The following is a 21,718-nucleotide window of genomic DNA, read 5'->3' as shown; positions in this document are numbered from 1 at the left end:
GATACTATGATCAAATCGTATGGCTTTGACCAAAATGTTGATAAACCTTGTGTCTACAAGAAGATCGTCAATGGTTCAACAGTTTTATTAGTGTTTTATGTAGACGATATACTACTCATTGGGAATGATGTAGATCTACTGACTGCAGCGAAGAACTGGCTAGCGACCCAATTCCAAATGAAAGATTTGGGAGAGACTCAGTTTTTTCTGGGTATACAGATCTTTCCAGATCGTAAGAAAAAACTGCTAGCACTGTCTCAGGCATCGTACATTGACAAGATGTTGCTCAAGTAATACAAGACTCCAAAAGTGGCCTACTGCCGTTGAATCATGGAGTCACTTTGTCTAATGACATGTGTCCTAAGACGCCTCAAGAAGTTGAGGAGATGAGACGGGTCCCATATGCATCTGCCATAGGATAAACATCTGCTATACTGTGGGAATAGTCAGTAGGTATCAGTCTAACCCAGGCCAGGGTCACTAGAATGCAGTGAATAACATCCTCAAGTATCTTTAGAGAACGAGGGATTTGATCCTTACTAGTTACACAGGTTCTGACTTTCAGACTAATAAGAACTCTCGTAAGTCCACGTCAGGGTCAATTTTTACTCTTAACGAGGAGCTGTAGTGTGGCGAAGAAATAAGCAGGGGTACATCGTCGACTCTACTATGGAGGCAGAATACGTAGCGGCCTGCGAAGTTGCTAAGGAGGCCATCTGGCTCAGGAAGTTCTTGATAGATATGGAAGTTGTTCCAAATATGTCTAGGCCCATCACCCTCTATTGTGACAATTGTGTTGCTATGGTGAACTCCAAGAAGCCTAGGAGTCACAGGCGCGACAAACACATAGAGCGAAAGTATCACCTAATCTGCGAGATAGTGATCGAGAGGACGTGATCATCATGAAGATCGCTTTGGAGTGCAACGTTGCTCACCCGTTTATGAAGGCTCTCACGGCTACAGTATGTGAGGGACACCTTCAGATCATGGGTCTACAGGACCGCCGGCGGCTGAACTAGGGCAAGTGGGAGTTTTATTGTACTGGGCCTTAGTGCCCTAGTTTATTGTTTTGTACTAGTTTTTGTACAACCCACTTTGCTTTGGGACAAGTGGGAGATTGTTGGGGATGATGCCCTAAAGTCACGTGTCCTATAGTTTGTAAACAGTTTGTACAAACACTTCTTGAGCATGTATATGGTGACATACAAGTGGATCACTTCTTGATTTTGCTAATTTGGATGTTTTATTTAGGGATTCGTCTGATTTGGGAGCTGGGAACTGATAACTTGTAGAAATACAAGTTATTTATACTGTTTTATTTAGATATTGTGGCAAAAAGAAAGGAAAGTTGCATCGATAGTATACAAATTGGCCAAGAAATACGAAATTTATGAATTGTCATAAATACACCCACTAACACCACTAACAAAAGATAGAATGTTTCAGTCTCTGTTTTGTAGGAAATAGGTCACCGCATGCGTTCATGGCTCAAAGACAAGTTAAACAACGCATCTACGTCGAATTGCACCCATCAATCAAGACGAAAAGATGATCAACGCATGCGACAATCGATCAAGAGCTTTAGCGATCAATGCAATTTCAACTGCATGTGGTAGTCGAAAACAACACTGCATATGGAAATAGATCGGAGATGTGGAGAACAATGCATTTGCAAAAGATTCTGACAAGTGTACAGCTTTCAGTTGTGCATTTCTGACGGGTTGATTGCATAACAGAAGGAATTTTTTCATTCTGCCATTTCAGGAACTACCATAACTATATAGTGGGGACCACAAATTCAAAGAGCCAAATCTCGCCTATAAATAGCTTCTTCAAATTCATACTTGATATACATGTATACATAGAGACGTGCATATACTGATTCTGAGAGAGAGGCTGGTCTGAAGCGACTGTCTAGAGTAAATTCGGGAGAACTATGAGACAAGATCGAGAGGTGAGTCTCCGAGCAGAGAATTCTTCCAATTCCCGTAGTCGAAGCTCTATGTGAAGGTCAATTCTACTGAGAAGGCAAGACTGAGAGGGAAGCTTTCCTCTCCACCACTCCACACGCCGCAAGCACAATCTTCGATCTGGATTTGTGTCAAGACGTTGACACTCTTTCTGTATTTGTTTCTATCCTTTATTTCATCTTTGTATTCATCTTCTATAATATCTCATTCACAACATGAATCAAATGCTTAATTTTAGAATTAAAATTTATCTTCGTCACAATTATCATCTCTCTGTCTCTTTCCATACATTCATAATCCATTTTCTCCATGATGTGTTCTTAATCTCCGGGCAAATAGCGAGAATTAAGCGAGTGAGTTAATTTGTGTTAAGGAAATAATTAAATTTAGCTAAAGCATGCTCGATGGCATCTTCACTTGTGAGAGCAGAAGTGAAAATGTTATTCCGCCTATCGAGAGAAGGTTGGAAGAATGCGTTAACGGAAGTGAGAATTATTTCCAGAGATGGAAACAACCTTGTGTTCATCACGTTCATCCCTGTTTCACCATAGAGATAAGGGAACGCGGCCAATCACTGAGAGGTGTATGCCAATGGAAAGCGGAATCTTAGTTGCATCCTTAACATGATTGACAAACTTGTAATGTTTTTACTCTTTACTCTCTCTTTCTGCTTCATTCATAAGACTTGCCATCGCATACATCAATTCATTTGTACAACTTCACAGTCAGTTCTCGACCTCAGTATCATGTATCATGTATTTTGTATCATGTATCATAATAGTTTAGGACTTTACTTTATCAATGCATTTTTATTTCACCGCAATCTATATTTCTGTACAAACCCAACATTCTTTATTCATTATTAAAAACTTGTCGCATGTATCACATTAGTATCGCATTAATAAAAACAATCCCCGTGTTCGACCTCGGATCATTCTGAGAAACTTGCATTGGAATTATACTTGATTTCAGTGCAAGGAAACTTGTGACACACATTACTTCATCGGATACTATGAGCAATTCATTAATAATGCATATACTTAGACGTAGTATTGCATAAAATTGTCTTTATCGCAAAGCACCTAAGCATATTATATATCATCACAGTGCATGCATACTAATAAAGAACATTCATAAATTTTTGGTTACAAGTTTATGGCAACATGAGCTTGTATCATTCATATTCATCGTTGTCTTTATGCATAAAGATAAAGCAATCATAAATTTATGTCATTAGAAACTCAGCTACACAAGATGGAATTCACTCCTTCCCCGAAGTAGAGGTATGTAGATAGATAGCTCCCTTAAGGGCTGATCCCGGGGCTTGAAAGATGTGGCACCACACACTTTCTCATGGCCCGAGAGGTGTTCACACATAGTAGGACTATGTTGTATTGTTCATTAAAGGGATCAATGGTACTTAAGTAGTAAGATGTAACTACAGGGCCAAAACGATAAATTGGCCCAGTTGTACTTAGGAGCATCTTTGAAGGGTTATCGTACTCATGATTGGTTATATCTAATAGACAGAGAAATATATCTGTGGTCAGGAGAGTTGAGCTGTCGGTCTTTAATGGAATGTCTAGCAGTTAACGAACGGTGGATCTCATGGCTAAGGAGTTTAGACAGCTATTCACGTACCGTTAGAGCTTTGAGCCATAGGTACATAAGGTCCCTTTGGTAGCTTGGATACAAGTTAAGAATAAATTTTTGAGTCAGTTTGAAATGTTCAAATTGACAAGAGAGAGTTCAATTATATATGATATAATTGATCTGGTTAATTATATATGATATGATTCACTAAATGTACGAGTTACATTAATTTAGAGGAAATTGGATATAAATGTGATTTATATCAAGTAAAGGAGAAAACACTATGGTTGATATATGATATCAAACTATAGGTTATGTATATAATATGATTATATTTATTATTTTATTAATTGGATGGTTATGAGATAATTGCCCGGTGTTTTCTCCGAGTTCATGTGTTAGTGGGAAGGTCATTTAAGTTTTTGTAACTAAAGAATAATATGAAAATGATTCATCATTTTGCAAGAAATACACATATTAGCTCAACGTGTGATTAGCAATTGATTGCATAGTACTTCAATTTACCATTTCCTAGACGATCGCTTAGCGTCTGAGCTGAACTAAATGATCATATTGATGATCATCTAGCTTTTCTTAAATGATCATGTAACTCGACTAAACGATCAAGCATCCCGACTATACGATAGTCTTTCACTTCTCCCACTTGCTTGATCTTTTCTACACGATAGTCTTTCCTCCTCATCTCTACCAAATCCGAACAAAGCCCACCCTTTGGATTCTCACTCCGAGAATACTGAGGGCTCTTAGTGGTGGTGTCATCCCTGTTTCCTGGTGTTTGTGTGAAGCCATTCATGGTAGACGGCAGGAGAGTTGCTGAATAATTGTCTGACGTTCTAGCGAGAGGAGTTCGTTCGTGGAGAGAGTGAGATTTCAAGTGAAGAAAGTCTTCAACTGCTATGTTCTCTCGGTCTCTTATATTTCATCCTTTAAGCATGCCAGTAATTTAGTGTTTATAATGCATATCCGTTTATATGAATGTATATGTGGAAATTTAGTCACAATGAATTGGAAAGATCCGCTTCTGCTCAGAGGTACTCTTGTATAAGAGTTCCTTCATTGTCATCTCCCACTTACTCAATCGTTTACACGATTGTTATTCCTTCGGTCTCTTCTTTTAACCAAGTTCACACAGAGCCCACACTTCTTGATTCTCACACCGAGAATACCAAGGTAGCCATTGTGGTGTTGTCTTAATCAATTCAACTGAGTCGAGGTTTTGGAGGCCGTTCGTTGGGTTCCTGATCTTGGAGATCGTTGAGTTCGTGCTTGCTGATTGATAATGCTGTGATGCGATCGTAGTGTTCGAGCATTCGTGATCAAGGAAGTTTGAAGCAAGAGTCTTCAAAGGTATATATTCTATCCCTTAATGTTCTTAAAGCATGTTGAAATTTCGTATTGTGCATGATCCTTAAGTTTCCATTTTTTTACTGTAATTGTGTTTGTTCAATTTCGAATGGAATTTGGTACGATCATTCCGCTGCTCATGGAAATCCTCATGTATGATTTCCTTCAATTGGTATCAGAGCCAGGTTGTTCTGATATTCCAAATTTCACTTTTGTTTTTAACTTCTTTTACAATCTGGTGGGTTTTCTGCATTTGCGTTTAAGTGTTAAATGTGTTTGTGGATGGCGTTAATGGATGTTTACGGGTTAATTGCCTCTGTTTAAATCTTTCTTTTCATTACAAAGTGTTAATTTGTAAGGGCCCTTGTATTTTTGGGCATAATTAACAAGAAATCGTGTTTGTAATTCGAAGTGTTTGAGTTTGTGAAGTCGTTCGTGACGAAGTTTTGAAGTATGGAGATGCGGTTCTCAGCAAAGAAGAAGACCAAGAGTTGGTTGTGTCGTGTAGCCTAATGTAAACCCCAAATTCTACATCTTCTATGTAAGTATGTTTAGCCATGAGGATGTTATGTTAATTAATTGATAAGATGAAATGTATGGTGTAATTATAGGGAATTACGAATGAAGAAGAAAAAAAAAGATTAAAGAGACTTATTAATTGAATTTGGCCGGAAGCACTTAGTTAATGCAAGGTGAGGTGGCGGTTGAATATTCAATCATGGGAGGTGGCCAGAAGTATAAAAGGAGGATGAACTTCAGAAGCTCGGTTTTGGCAAATTACTCGAGCAAATTAAGTGAGATTGGTGCCATTTGAAGGTTGGGAGAATCTAATTTTTGAGGTTTGTCTGCTGAAGAAATATCTCACAAGAAGAAGGATGAAAAGTAAAGAATTTGCAGAAGGGTCAGGTTCTCATATTAATCAAGGCCAGGGGAAAAGATTGGAAGCTCCAGGAAAAAATGCAAGGAATTTAGGGTTGAAATTTTAAGGTAAGAAAGTTAACTCAATCTAAACAAGTTTGTAGAAAGAAATTTCTTGATAAGAGTTCTGGATTTTGAGTTATAAATTTTTTAATTTGAAATAGGATTTCGGTGCATAACCTGATAGCTGCTTGGGAATATCAAGCAAGAAACTCCCCATAGAGAGCGAGAGCGAGATAAGGTGTAACGATCCGAGTTTAGGAGGGGTATATGAATGAACAAATATCACATCCGAATGAGAGGTATCCTGAGAACATGAAAGTATGGTTAAGAAAGTCTTAAAACAATTAAAAGTTACTACCTATACCAATAAGGTGCACCTTCTTTTCAGTGTCTCAATCATAGGAACTCCAAAGTTAAGTGTGCTTAGCTTGGAGCAATCCTATGCTGGGTGACCTCCTGGGAATTTTCCTAGGATGTATGTGAGTGAGGACAAAGCATGCTGAAAGGACCTGTGATTATCTTGCTAGTTTATGTGTCAAATCCCGCTCAAGAAGAAAATCCCGTTGAATTTTTGGACTGGATCTTGCTGGAGTTGATATAAATCTTGCTAGAATTGGTAAGTCTCGCTGTCATGAAGTTTTGCTGGTGAAATTCTTGATCTCACTCATGGGGATGATCTCGCTCATGATGACAATCTCGCTAGTAATGATGATCTTGTTGCTAAAATTTCTATGTTTGTGTATAAAAGACCATGCAATTTTCAGGAATATAGATGTTGAGTTTATACGTTACCAAGCAAGAATTTTTTTATGTATTGCATAGCATTTCTTCTCCAGCTTGTATATGTTCTATTGCATGCCAAGGTATAATGTAAATTCAATACAAATTTAATGATTCTTAATGTAAATGGTTTACTATTAAAGCTTGAATTGATGCTAGAAAAAAACCTGGTACTGAAGGACACGGAGAAGGTATCTGGGTAAGAGTACCTAAGGTGTTGATGGTACTTAAAAAACTCCCCATGCACATAGGTAGTTTTGAATGAGAGGCCGAAGTATGGGTCTCCTAGGCCATATATCAGCAAAGAGAGGCCAAAGTATGGGTCTCTTGGCTAGAGATAGTTGGGAGCTACAGCGATGTATGCTCGTTCTCAACCAAGGTTTAATGATGATTAAGGATGTTTATGTTTCTTTTTTAAAGGAAGTTGCTTGAAATGTTTCTCATTATGTTTACATGTTTATAATAATGTAAAGCATGGCATAATATGATTTTTGTAGTCGCTCACTAGGCTACTAGCTCATAGGTTTTCTATGTTTTCCTTTCCCAGGTAGCGATCAGATTCCTCAAGGTTGATCCTGCTGCTGCTTGCCACTGAAAGGCTCGACTAGTTAAAAAGAACTTAGGTTGATGGTCTATATCTATGTACACATGTTTTGAAGGAGATCAAGGCTTTGTTAGTGAAGTTTGGGTCCAACTGTAAATATTTTACCTATAGATGTTATGTCATGACTTTTTGCATGTGATTATATAATATTATGTAGATCCTTCTGGGGGCGAGCTATCCGTGTACGTTGATAATGTTTATTAGGTCGGTACTTAGGTTAGAAGGTTAAGGTGGTAAGTGCTGGCAATAGGCCTAGTAACTGCTACCGTCACATCTTCTTTCAGGTTAAGAGGGTAATCTGGGAAGGGGTGTGACAAGTTGGTATCAGATCCTAAGGTTTTGGGAATCAGAGGGAAAGTGCATACGTCTACGTCACTAAAGTGAGTCCCTTACATGTGTACATTTTAATAGGTGGAATTTCAAGGGAAAGTTGCAGACAAGAGACAGGAATATTGATCCTACTGCTAGAGGCCCTGAGGTTAGGAAGAACCCACCAGGAAGAAAGAGGAAGGTAAACGATCCAGTGAGTCAGTAAATGATGTTTGAGGGAGAGTCTAGTACTTCTCAAGCGAGGGCACATTCCCAAATAGAAGATATAGTTTTTGACAGAATAGCGTGAGGTTGGAAGCCAGTTTAGGCTCAGTACGGGCCGACCTAGAGAATAAGTATGGCATTGAAAGGTTTAAAGCCCTAGGGGCTGTGACATTTGAGGGTACAGTAGATCCAGTTGAAGCCGAGGTATGGCTGGATGTAATTGAAAAATGTTTTAATGTTATGGGCTACCCTGAGGACAGAAAGGTAGGATTAGCCACCTTTCTACTACAGAAATGAGCAAAGAAATGGTGGAAGCTGATATCCAGTAGACGAGCTAGTACAGATGCGATGTTATGGCTTGAGTTCAGGAAGGTCTTTGATGACAAATATTACGCTAGCTCGTTCCAAGATGCGAAAAGGGATGAGTTCCTTAGACTGACACAGGGAACAATGTCACTGGCAGAATACGAGCAGAAATTTACAGAATTATCACAGTATGCTCTGCCGATTATTGCTAAGGAAAGAGATATATGCAGGAAGTTTGAGCAAGGATTGAGGAAAGAGATTAGAACTCCAGTGACATCTACAGCTAATTGGTTAGACTTTAACCAGTCAGTAGAAACGGCAACATGGGTCGTGCAGAGTTTAGCAGATGATGAGCAGTTGCAAAGAGGCAGTGACACTGTAGTAAGGCCGAGAGATAGGGGATTCTGACCTCCAGTTGCGAGACAGCGTACTGGAAGCCAATTCAGGGGAATGAGTTAGCAGGGATCCAGAAAGAGGAAATCAAGACCCACGAATAGTGCAGTTAACCAACCAGAGATGCCACAAGCTGGTGAGTCGGTGGCCAGTATAGACAGGAAATCAGAGTGCTTTAGTTTTGGCAAGAGGCATCTTGGAGTGTGCTATAGTGGAAGAGGGTTTGATTCCAATGCGGTCAAGCAGGGCATTTCAAAAGAGATTGTCCCCAGGTGAACAAGGAAGCCCCAACAGCAGAACAAATGACTTCACAGATAGTTAACCAACCAAAGGGCGCTGGAAATCAAGGTGAAGAGTCAAGTGGTGCCAAGAAGAAGGGTGTCGTAGGTCGACCCTAGCAGTAGGGGAGAGTGTATATCGTGACACACAAGGAGGCAGTAGAGTCTCTAGATGTTGTGACTGATAATGTGATATTATGTGGATAGTCTACTTATGTTTTATTTGACCCTGGTGCATCACATTCATTTATATCCAACATGTTTGCATCTAGTATAGATAAGTTGTCTGAGCTTATGCCTAAAGAGTTGTATATCTCTACTTCTATGGGAGATGTGGTAATAGTAGGGGAACGTTATAAATAATGTGAAATGCTGATCAATGGTCATGCTTTTTGTGTTAATTTACTTCCCTTGGATTTACTAGTGTTGGATGCTATTCTAGGGATAGATTTCCTAAGTAAATATTGCGCCTCAGTGGACTGCTACAAGAAAGAGGTAGTGTTCAGAAAATCAAAAGGCCTAGATTGCTAGGAAGTAAAAGATTAACTATGGGAAGTCTAATAGCTGCAGTGAAGGCTAGAAAGCTGCTGAGTAAGGGATGTAAAGCCTACTTGGATCATGTTGTGATTGCTCAAGGGAAAGAGCTGAACCTAGAAGACGTCCCAGTGGTAAATGAGTCCCAGGATGTATTTCCTGAGGAATTAACAAGATTGCCACACATAGAGAAGTGGAGTTCACTATTGACTTAATTCTAGAAACAACTCCTATATCACAGGACCCTACAGAATGGCGCCAGCTGAGTTAAAGGAATTAAAGGTTCAATTGTAGGAATTAATTGACAAGGGATACATTCAACCTAGTGTATTGCCTTGGAGAACTCCAGTGTTGTTCTTAAGAAAGAAATATGGTACACTTAGATTGTGTATCGACTATAGGCAGCTGAATAATGTAACGATTAAGAATAAATATTTGTTACCACACATCGATGATTTATTCAATCGGCTAAGAGGAGCCACGATGTTTTCAAAGATAGACCTGAGATCAGGTTATAATAAGTTGAAGGTGAAGGAGGCTAACATTCTTAAAACCACATTTAGAAAAAGATATGGACATTACGAGTTCTTAGTCATGCCATTTGGACTAACCAATGCCCTTGAGTATTCATGGACCTGATGAACAGGGTATTTCATCCCTAGTTGGACCAGTTCATGATAGTATTCATTGATGATATATTAGTATATTCTGGCAGTAGGGAGGATCATATGACCCACCCAAGGATAGTATTGAAAACGCTGCGAGATAGGAAGTTGTATGCTAAGTTCAGCAACTGTTTTTTCTTGTTAGATCGATTTGTATTTCTCAGGCATGTTGTTTCAGTCGATGGTATTAGTGTAAATTCCCAGAAAACGAAAGTGATAGTTAATTGGGAACGACCCATGACTATTTTAGAGGTACACAGTTTCCTAGGTTTGGTAGGTTATTACAGAAGGTTTGTGGAGGGTTTTTTTAAGATAGCCCTTCCATTGACGAACCTGACCAGGAAAGGCGGAGGTTTGAGTGGTCATCGGAGTGTGAGCATAGTTTTCAGGAGCTAAAACAGAGATTAGTATCAGCGCCATTACTTACCTTGCCTAGTCCGGGTAAGAAATTTGAGATTTATTATGATGCATCTCGACAACGACTGGGATGTGTGTTGACGCATGATGGGTAAGTGATTGCATATGCATCTCGTCAGCTTAAGAAGCATGAGAGCAATTATCCTATGCATGATCTAGAGCTGGCAGTAGTTGTTTTAGCTCTTAAGCTGTGGAGACATTATTTATTTGTAGAACGTTGTAGAATATTCACAGATCATAAAGGCCCGAAGTATATTTTTGATAAAAAAGAGTTGAATATGAGACAAAGAAGATGGATTGAGCTGATCAAAGACTTTGACTGCTCGATCAGGTACCACCCTGGTAAGGCAAATGTTGTAGATATTGCACTAAGTAGGAAATCCCCGTGATCCAATGCAATTATTGGATTAGTGAGAGAGATGTTATTTCAGGAGTTCAGGAATTCTAGAACCGCCTTATCAGTGGGACAATCAGAGGGATTGATAGCTACATTCTAGGTAAGATCCACCTGAATAGAAGACCTTAAGCAAGATCAGTGGAAGGACCTTAATCTTTAAAAGATTGCTGATGATGCAAGTAAGGGAATCAGAGCTGACTTCTAATTGAGAATAGATAATGTACTAGAAAAGGATGGAAGAATGTGTGTGCCTAATGATGACATGCAGAAATGCATGTCATCTTAGTCCTTTTATTTAGAATTATGAGAGCTGATAAGTAGAATATGCGGCAATTATGTTAGGAATTCATGAGAAAATGAGCTTGCGGCGATAAACATTGAGAATCTTGACTAACCCATTATTATGTGTTATTATGCATTGAATTGTCTATTTTGTAGCTAACGCAAGAAGTGGACGCAAACGCGAAAGCCAGACTACCGCTTAGACGACCGTATGCGGAGAAACTCTCCATCGTAAAGGCGAATGCATTCGATCAACGCATGGGTATTGCGGTAATCAGCTGCATGCGTCCATCACATGGGAGTTGCGATCGTCAAGCGATTGCGGCCATCGTGTAGAAGTTGTGGTATTAAGCGAATGCGGTCACTAAATGATTGCGGCTACACGATAACACATAACAGAGGGATCAACGCAAGGTTGGTGGAATGAACGCATCACCGTACATCTAGGGAAAATCAAAAGCTGACGTTGATATTTCACCTACCACACTGTTAGCATTAGATTTAGAAAAGGACTAATGCGCCGCGAATGTCAGAATCAGAGCAATCCGTTAATGCTGTCAGTGATCCAAGCTCTATATAAAGAAGCTGATGAGTAGAATTTCAACTCATCCAGGGTTATCCCTGCGATCCAGACTAATGCGTGAGAAGAAAGCTTGAGAGTTCTTCATCTTCCTCATCCATTCCGAATGACGACTAGAGCCTTCGATCGGAGCTAGATCTCGGGTGAGTTAGCTCCACTACCCATCCATGGCACCACTGGTAGCCTTGACGCACATCCGCTGGAAGCAAGTCATTGCTTCCAGCTGGTCATTTCACTTTCTCTTCTTTTCTTATAATGTATCGTATTACATTTTGTGATTAAGGAATTAATACATTATGTGATCAATGCATTTCTATGTTTCCTTCGATTCCATCTCCATCTTTCTTCACTTAGTATCCTTAACTTTCATTGCATCACTTAGTGAGATCGTTAGAGTATTGCATTCTTAGTCATGTGGATTAGAGATATGAAGCATGTAGCAAACCACCGAGAGGTGTGCGTTGCGTGAGTGTGTGAGTAAACCTTATTTGCATAGTGTGAAGCTATAGTAAGGCCTATCTATAGGCGGACGCAATGCTTGTCTATGAGTAAAGTTAGCAACAACTAACTGCCCGGGAGGGTAAGTGGTTGGTCGCATTAAGCAATGTAAGCATGTATTCACTAGAGATAGGAATAATCTTATGTCAAACAGGCTTTTGCAGTTACCTTGTCTTATGTATGCACCCATCACATCTTTAGAGCTACTTGAGAGAGAGTCTAAATAAAGAACCTAAGACTCGGAAGAACTAGGTTAAAATCGATGCTTGGGAGAGCTAGATTAAGATTGCATAAGCAAGAATGGAGACTTAGAGATAAGTTTTGTTTGCTAATACAAATCACGTGCATTTGCGGCGGGCGTGTATGGCATGAGTGCATCAGCTTGCATTAGCTTGCATTAGCTAGGTTACGCTTATGATCAAGCTCAGTATTACAATCAAGATATCTCCGCATTTTATCTATTTTTCCATTCATTTACTCCCTGTCAATAGTTGTCGTGTCTCTACCTCGCATTCATATTCTCATTGCGTTGTCTGTTATTTAGGAGTAGGAGTAGTGTTAGCTTAAAAACCCCTCCATCATTCTTTTATTCAACCGCCGCATGCACATTACAACATTCATCTAGTTACAAGTCCCTGAGTTTGACTTCAGTCACCTAAGAAACTTGCGTTCGCGTTATACTTGGCGTGAGCGCAAGAAAACATGTGATGGGAATGCATGGTCATCACACACATTTGTTAACGCATAGTCATTCCAACGTATGACCATGACACATGATAATCGATGCATACATTAAAGACATGCATCGCATATTGCGTTTCACCAGATTTTAGTTGTTGAGTAATTGACATCTAATTTTTCGTCATCACCTAATAGGCTACAGCTTAAGTAGGCCATTCGGGAATAAGCGCATGATTCTGCTTATGCTACGCATCCAGGAAGCACCAAGATGTATAGAACCTCAAAGAGATCTTACTGGTGGTGTGGAATGAAGAGAGACATAGCGGAATTTGTAGATCGATGTTTAGTCTGTCAATAGGTGAAACTTGAGAGGCAAAGGCCAGCAGGATTACTAAACCCACCTCTAGACCCTAGAAGGCCTATTGAAGCAATATATAGAGAAAAATGAGACGGTGCTTCAAAGTCAGGCTACGTCCATCCGCATCCTTGAATTGCAAATGGGCCAAATTGCAAATGAGCTCAAAAGTAGACCACAAGGGGCGCTGCCAAGTTCAACCGAGCTTCCACGCAACCCTAGGGGTTCAGGTAAAGAGCAATGTCAGGTTGTGACATTGCGCAGTGGAAAGACTGTGGAGGGAGAAAAGAAGGAGAAGAACAGATCAACCTCCATCGTTGATAACTTGTAGAAATACAAGTTATTTATACTGCCTTATCTAGATATTACAGCCAAAAGAGAATAAATATGTACCAATTGTATGAAAATTAGCTTCGAAATACAATAATTATAAATTATCGCAATTACACCCACTAACATCTCTAAGATGGAAGAAAAGGAGATTTTACTCTGTTTTGCAGGAAACCGAGTCACCGCTTATGCTCAATGCTCAAGAAGAAATGATCAACGCATCTCTGTCACAATGCGCCCATCAATCAACAATGAAGAGATGATTAACGCAATGACGATGCAATGCGATAGTCGATCCAGAGTTGACTTTCAATCGCATGCGGTAATAAAAACAACACCGCATGCGAACTCACGATCGAACGATACAGCTGAGCAACGTAGACGCGAAGGATTGAGACAATGTACAACTAACGGTTGTGCAGAATTGACAATCTGATTGCATAACAGAAGGAATAATATCCCTCCATCTTCGAAATTTCCATAACAACAAGTAGAGACCACAAGGCCGGAGTCAAAGAGCCTCACCTATAAATACCCCATAGATTTCAGAGAAAAAATATGCTACTGGATACGGGGCTAATTGCTGCTAAAGTATTGAGAGGAAAGGCTGAGCTGAGTGCTTAACTGAAGAAATCCGGGAAGAAGATGAGACAAGGCCGAGAGGTGAGTCTCAGTTCTATTCTGCCAAATACCTGCCGAAAAGCTCTGTGTTGAGAACCCTTCTACCGATTGAGCAAGCCTTAGAGCAAAGCTCATCCATGCATCTGATCCATCCAATCCGACAAGCAGAACTCCACTCGAATCGGTGCCAAGACTTTGGCACTTGTTTGTATCCGTTCTATCTTTTTTCATCATTATATTTCACCTTCTTTATCTCTTCATTCACACCATGTATCAAACAGTTAATAGATATATTAAATGTTTTGATTGCTTTCATATCCCATTTTCTATCTACTTCCGTTCCTCCATTAATCGCTTTTTGCATGATGTCTTCCTAATCCCCTTGTAGTTAATATGAATTAAACGAGTACTTAACTTGTGTTAAAGAGATAAATGTGTTTAGCTAAGGCATGCTAGATAACATTTTCACCTGTGAGAGCAGAAGTGAAGATGCCATTCTGATCTATCGAGAGAAGGTTAGAAGAATGTGTTAACTAAAACGAGTAGTACTTCCAGACATGGAAGCAATCTTGCATTCATTACGTTCGTCTCTGTTTCACCACAAACATGTGGGAGCGCGGCCGATCACTGAAAGGTGTATGCCAAGAGATAAGCGGAATCGTACTTATAGCTTCAATGCAATTAAGAAACTTGCATTGTTTATATTAGTTATCTTTCTCTTTCTGTGTTGTACATAAGACTTGTCGCCGCATTCTTTGTTCTTCGCATAACCTTCACAGCCAGCCTGGATCTCAGCATTTTGTATCATGAAGCCTGTATCTTGTATCATCTAGCTTAGGTTTACTGTACTTAATTTATTATCGCATTTTTTTTGCTTCTTTCCTTTACTTTACCACAATTTTATATACTTGTACAAAACACTCTTTAAAGATTGAAAAACCTAGTCGCATATATCACAAACATACCACAATAACCTCAAACAGTCCTTGTGTTCGACCTCAGATTACACCGAGAAACTTGCGGTGGAATTACACTTGGTTCCAATTCAGGAAACTTGTGACAACGCATGGCATACTACAAGAACATTCATAATTAACACATATCTAGAAGTAGTATCGCATCATTTCGAGCATAGCATAGCATAGCATAGCATATCATTTTAGCATCAATCCTAGCGTTCATCGACAAGTTTATGGCGCCGTTGCCGAGGACTGGTTAACGATTTATTGTTTGAGCATGTTTATGGTATTTTGCAGGACAGATCTCTTTGTACTGGCTGTTCAACGCAGAGAGTAGTCTGACGGCTTATGAGTGCTAGAGTGATCTAGTGACTCTAAGCGAACCCAGAGATCAAGTGTACTATTCGCGCAAGAGTTCATCAGGGCCAAAGTAATTGGTGAAGAAGTATGGTTAATGAAGATATGGCACCGGCAGGAAACCAAATGGGAAATTTACCAGCGCAAGATCCAATTTTTCTTACTGGTGACCATAATATCCCTATGAGGGATTATGCGGCTCCAGACTTTTATAATTTCTCACCAGGAATTTCAAGACCTCTGGTTGAAGGGAATGTAAGCTTTGAGATGAAACCTATTATGCTGCAAATGATTCAGAATGTGGGACAATTTGGAGGATTACAAGGAGAAGACACACATGCGCATCTGACAAATTTTGTAGACATGTGCAGCGCATTCTCCATGTTTGGTGTGGCTCAAGAAGGGCTTAAGCTATATCTATTCCCATACACATTGCGGGATGAAGCCATGAGGTGGGCTCAAGGATTAGAAACGGATGAAATTAATGAATGGGAGCAATTGGTTGATAGGTTCATGAACAAATTCTTTCCTCTGTCTGTCAACGCAAAGAGAAGGAGGGACATTTTGAATTTCGAACAAAAGGGTTACGAAACCTTAAGCATTGCCTGGGTGTGATTCCGGCAGTTAGTGAAGTGCTGTCTGCACATCGGGATTCACAATAGTATTTTGATGGAAACCTTTTACAATGGCTTAGACCAATCAACCCAAGCAGTTGTCGATGCCTCCGTAAAAGGGGGATTAATGAATAAATCATATACGGAAGCAAAAAAACATATTAGATCGCATCTCACGACATTCTGATGAGTGGGTTGATACCGGGCTTGAGGTAAAAGGTCGGGAACAAGAGAGAGTAGAGAGTGCTAATTTGTTAACAGACACAATGAGCGCACTGTTCGATCAAATGACCATAATGACCTCACTCCTCTAGACTGTGGTTAATCAGTAGAAAACTATTTCTCAAGGATCAGCACAAGTTAATGCGGTGACTCACATAGGCGCAATGGATTGCACTCTTCCAGTAGAAGCCTACCCATGGAATCAACAACCCGTATATGCTGTCTACAATGAACCATTTAGCAACATCCACAACCCTGGTTGGTGGGACCATCCAATTTTTTGTTTTGATGAGAATCTCGATCAAGAGAGCCATAGTTTTCAATTCAGTTATCAAGGGGATCGAGGCAACCCTCTGGTCTTCACTAATCCAGACTGCAGCCCAAGTAATTCTCAAGGTATGCCACCCTGTGACCAACCTTTCTTATATGACACCTCGTGTAGCACCTCGTCTCTAGAGACATCGTTAAAACATTATATTGAAAAGAGCAAGGCAATGACCAATCACAAGCTGACTGCCTAAAAGAATTAGAAGAATAGTTAGATCAGTTTGCGAGGGAATTAAAGAAGAAAACGCCTGGTGCGCGGCACAGAAACTCAAGAGTAGCGGGGCCCAGGGGTAAAGAACAATGTCATGCAGTGACATTAAGGAGTGGTAAAACAACAGCCCTTATTATGCCAAAAGCACCAGATGCGGCAACAACACTAGTAGATTTGACTGTTGATGATGACCAGTTGACTAATATTGGAAAAAGTACCAGTTCAGAAGTAAGCTCATCTTCAAAAGATGAAGCTCCTCAAGACATGAATTCTCAATCAACGCAACCTCTAGCTAATGACACATAACGAGCACAGGACCTCACCAAATAGCCAAGTGAACAAGAAATTGATAACTTGTAGAAATACAAGTTATTTATGTCACCTTATCTAGATATTATGGCCAAAAGTTAGTGTATATGTGTCGATTGTATGAAAATTAGCTTAGAATTACAATAATTATAAATGATCGCAATTACACCCATTAACACCATAAAGATGAAAGACAAGCCGAATTTTACTCTGTTTTGCAAGAAACCAAGTCACCGCTTGCGCACAAGGCTCACGAGAAATCGATCAACGCATTTCTGTCACATTGCGCCCGTCAATCTCCAATGAAGAGACGACTATCACAATGACGGCGTAATACGACAGTCGATCCAAAGTTAACTTTCAACCGCATGCGGTAATAAAAACAACACCGCATGCAAACTCACGATCGAAAGATGCAGCTGAGCAACGCAAAAGTGGAGGATTGAGCCACGTGTACAACTAACGGTTGTGCAGAATTAACGATTTGATTGCATAATAGAAGGAATAATATCCCTCCATCTTCGGAATTACCATAACAATCAGTGGGGACCACAAGGCCGGAGTCAAAGACCTGCACCTGTAAATATCCCATAGATTTCAGAGAAAACTTATGCTACTTGATACGGGGCGAATTGCTGCTAAAGTGTTGAGAGAAAAGGTTGAGCTGAGTGCTTTATTGAAGAAATCCAAGAAGAAGACGAGACAAGGCCGAGAGGTGAGTCTCAGATCTATTCTGCCAAATACCCGATTCGAAGCTCTGTGTAAAGACCCCTGCTACCGGTTGGGTAAGCCTAAGAGGGAAGCTTTTCCTATCATCAGATCCATCCAATCCGGCAAGCAGATCTCCATCGAATCGGTTCCAAGACGTTGGCGCTTGTTTGTATCTGTTCTATTTATTTCATCGTTGTATTTCACTTTCTCTTTATCTTCTCATTCACACACCATGTATCAAACGCTTAAGAGACATATTAAATGTTTCGATAGCTTTCATATACTATTCTCTGTCTATTTCTGTTCCTCCATTGACCACTTTCTCCATGATGTCTTTTCAATCCTCTGATAGTTAATATGAATCAAACAAGTACTTAATCTGTGTTAAAGGTATAAAATGTGTTTAGCTAAGGCATGCTAGACGACATCCTCACCTGCGAGAGCATAAGTGAAGATGCCATTCTAATCTATCGAGAGAAGATTAGAAGAATGCATTAACTAAAGTGAGTAGTACTTCCAGACATGGAAGCAACCTTGCATTCATTACGTTAGTCTCTGTCTCACCACAGACATGTGGGAGTGTGGCCGATCACTAAAAGGTCTATGCCAAGGGAAGAGCGGAACCGTATTTATAGCTTCAGTGCAATTGAGGACTTGTTTATATTATTTATCTTTCTCCTTCTATTCTATTCATAAGACTTGCCGCCGCATCCCATGTTCTTTGTATAACCTTCACAGCCAGCCTTGATCCCAGCATCGTGTATCATGAAGCCTGTGTCTTGTATCATCTAGCTTAGGTTTACTGTATTTTATTTTCATTATCGCATCTTAATTGCTTTCATTTACTTTACCACAATTTTATATACTTGTACACAAAACACCCTTTTAAAGATTGAAAAACCTTGTCGCATATATCAAGGACATACCACAATAACCTAAAACAGTCCTTGTGTTCGGCCTTGGATCACACCGAGAAACTTGCAGTGGAGTTACACTTGGTTCCATTGTAAGGAAACTTGTGACAATGCATGGCATACTACGTGAACATCCATAATTAACGCATATCTAGTAGTAGTATCGCATCATTTCGAGCATAGAACATCATCAATCATACACATCAGCGTTTTCAAACCAACAGAAATACGGCGGGATCCTCCACCTTTCCCGTCCAGGCTGAAAAAGAAAGATGATAACAAGCAATTTCAGAGGTTTCTAGACATTCTCTGGCAGTTACACATTAATATTCCCCTGATAGAAGCCGAGTTATGTAAAGTTTCTCAAGGATATTCTCGCCAATAAGAGAAAGATTGAAGAAAATGAAACAGTTGCATTAACATATGAGTGCAATGTTCTATTTCAAAACAACCTCCCCGCTAAAATGAAGAACCCTAGGACCTTTACATTGCCCTACACGATAGGAGGGAAGATGGTCAGGAATGCGCTGTGTGATTTAGGGGCAAGCATAAATCTGATGCCCTTGTCGATTCTTAAGAAGCTGGATATCAGCAAAGCAAGACCAACCACGATCACATTACAGTTGGCCGATAGATCGATAAAGCTTCCTGAGGGCAAGATAGAAGATGTTCTCATGCAAGTGGACAAGTTTATCTTCTCGGCAGACTTTGTCATATTGAATTATGAAGTCGATAGAGAAATCCCTATCATCCTAGGTCGTCCATTTCTCGCCACCGGGCGAGTGCTGATCGATGTGCAGAAGGGAGAACTGACCATCAGGGTTGACGATCGGGAAGCAAAATTCAACGTGCTCAATGCGTTGAAGTACCCAGGTGATATATAAAACTGCAATATATCGAGGAACTGCGGGAAAAACATTGGCATGAAGCCCTGAAGAATTTGGAAGAAGAAAACTTTGAAATCGGCGTAATATATGAGGAGGGTTATGCCGTAATTCAGGTAGAATCTAATTTTGAGCCACTCAAGTTATCTGTAAAGACATCACAACGCATTAAACCATCTTTGGAAGAACCACCCATGTTAGAGTTAAAGCCATTACCCGTGCACCTTAAGTATGCTTACTTAGGAAGTAACGACACATTACCAGTTATCATTTTCGCATCGCTAAGTAAGGAAAAAGAAGATGTGCTCATACAAATCCTAAAGAGTAACGCAAAGGCCTTAGGATGGACCTTGGCAGACATTCACTAATGACAAGAATGAATTGATTCCCACAAGGACGACTACGGGGTGGAGAATTTGTATGAATTATCGCAACCTGAATTTGCCCACTAAAAAGGACCACTTCCCACTCCCATTTATTGATCAGATGTTAGGAAAACTTGTAGGGAATGAATTTTTCTGCTTTCTTGATGGCTATTCAGGTATAACCAAATAGTAATTGCACCGAAGGACCAAGACAAGACAACCTTTACGTACCTATTTTGTACGTTCGCATTCCGACGCATGCCATTTGGACTCTGCAATGCACCAGACACTTTTCAACGATGCATGATGGCAATATTTTCAGATTACTTGGAGGAGTCAGTCGAGGTATTCATGGATGATTTCTCAGTTTTCAGCAGTAATTATGACTCCTGCTTGTCTAACCTTGAAAAGGTCTTGAAGAGATGCGTGGCAACGAATCTTGTTTTGAACTGGGAAAAATGCCACTTCATGGTAGAAGAAGGTATAGTTCTAGGTCACAAAATCTCTAAGGCAGGATTGGAAGTTGATCAAGCAAAGATCGACGCAATTTCCAAGTTACCTCTACCAGTGAATGTAAAAACACTTAGGAGCTTTCTAGGACACACTGGGTTTTATAGAAGATTTATTTGCAACTTCTCCCAGATAACAAGGCCACTAAGTGCACTCCTTGAAGCTGACCGAGAATATAACTTCAATGATGCATGCACCAAAGCATTCAACACATTGAAAGATGCGCTCATCTCCGCACCCATTTTGATTGCGTCAGATTGGACGCAACCATTTACGTTGATGTGTGATACTAGTGGATATGTTGTGGGCGCAGTTTTAAGTTAGTGCAATGATAAGGTATTGCATCCTATTTATTATACAAGTAAAATATTGAATGATGTGCAGGAGAACTATACAACCACGGAGAAGGAAATGCTCGCAGTAGTATTTGCACTGGAGAAATTCCGAAAATACTTAATTGAAACAAATGTGGTGGTGTATACGGATCACTTTGCGATCAAGTATTTGATGATGAAGAAGGATGCAAAGCCAAGACTTATATGGTGGGTGTTGCTCCTGCAAGAGTTTGACCTAGAGATTAAAGACCGAAAGGGCACCGAGAACCAAGTCGCAGATCATTTGTCTAGATTGGATAATTGCGAGGTTCAAGGGACAAAAAGATATTGGTAGTGGGCATTAATGTTCCCTGGTATGCGGATATCGTGAATTTCATTGTTTGCGATTAAATACAAAATGACTATACTCACCAGCAGAAGAAGAAGATAAGACATGATGTCAAATTTTATTTCTGGGATGATCCATTCCTATATCGACAGGGACCTGATCATATATTACGTTGATGCGTTCCTGAGCACAAAGTCAAGCACATTCTAGAGCTTTGTCACGAGTCCCCGTATGGAGGACATTTTGGGGGGCAGCAGACCGCAACAAAGGTCCTACAGTGTGGCTACTACTGACCAACATTGTTCAAGGATGCCCACACCCATGTTGTGCAATGCGACAGATGTCAGAGAATGGGAAATGTGTCAAAAAGAAATGAAATGCCATTGACATCAATCTTAGAAGTGGAATTATTTGATGTTTGGGTGATTGACTTCATGGTCCCGTTTCCACCATCAGAAGGTCATCACTATATCCTTGTTGTGGTTGATTATGTATCAAAATGGGTTGAGGTTATCGCATGCGTCAAGAATGATGCGGCCACAGTGGCGAAGTTTTTGAAAAGAATATT

The 21,718-nt window shown here is 40.1% G+C and overlaps 1 pseudogene; it reads left to right on the top strand.

Moving 5' to 3' along the window:
* The first annotated feature begins 16,420 nt into the window (after positions 1-16,420).
* Positions 16,421-21,156, top strand: LOC150032025 (uncharacterized; annotated as a pseudogene).
* Positions 21,157-21,718: the final 562 nt, after the last annotated feature.

Source organism: Benincasa hispida, chromosome 12, assembly GCF_027475165.1.
Source record: "Benincasa hispida cultivar pf3 chromosome 12, pf3_genome.v1.1, whole genome shotgun sequence".
NCBI classification, from domain to species: Eukaryota; Viridiplantae; Streptophyta; class Magnoliopsida; order Cucurbitales; family Cucurbitaceae; genus Benincasa; species Benincasa hispida.
The sequence above is the reverse complement of the archived record's forward strand: the minus strand, read 5'-3'. Positions and strand labels throughout refer to the sequence as shown.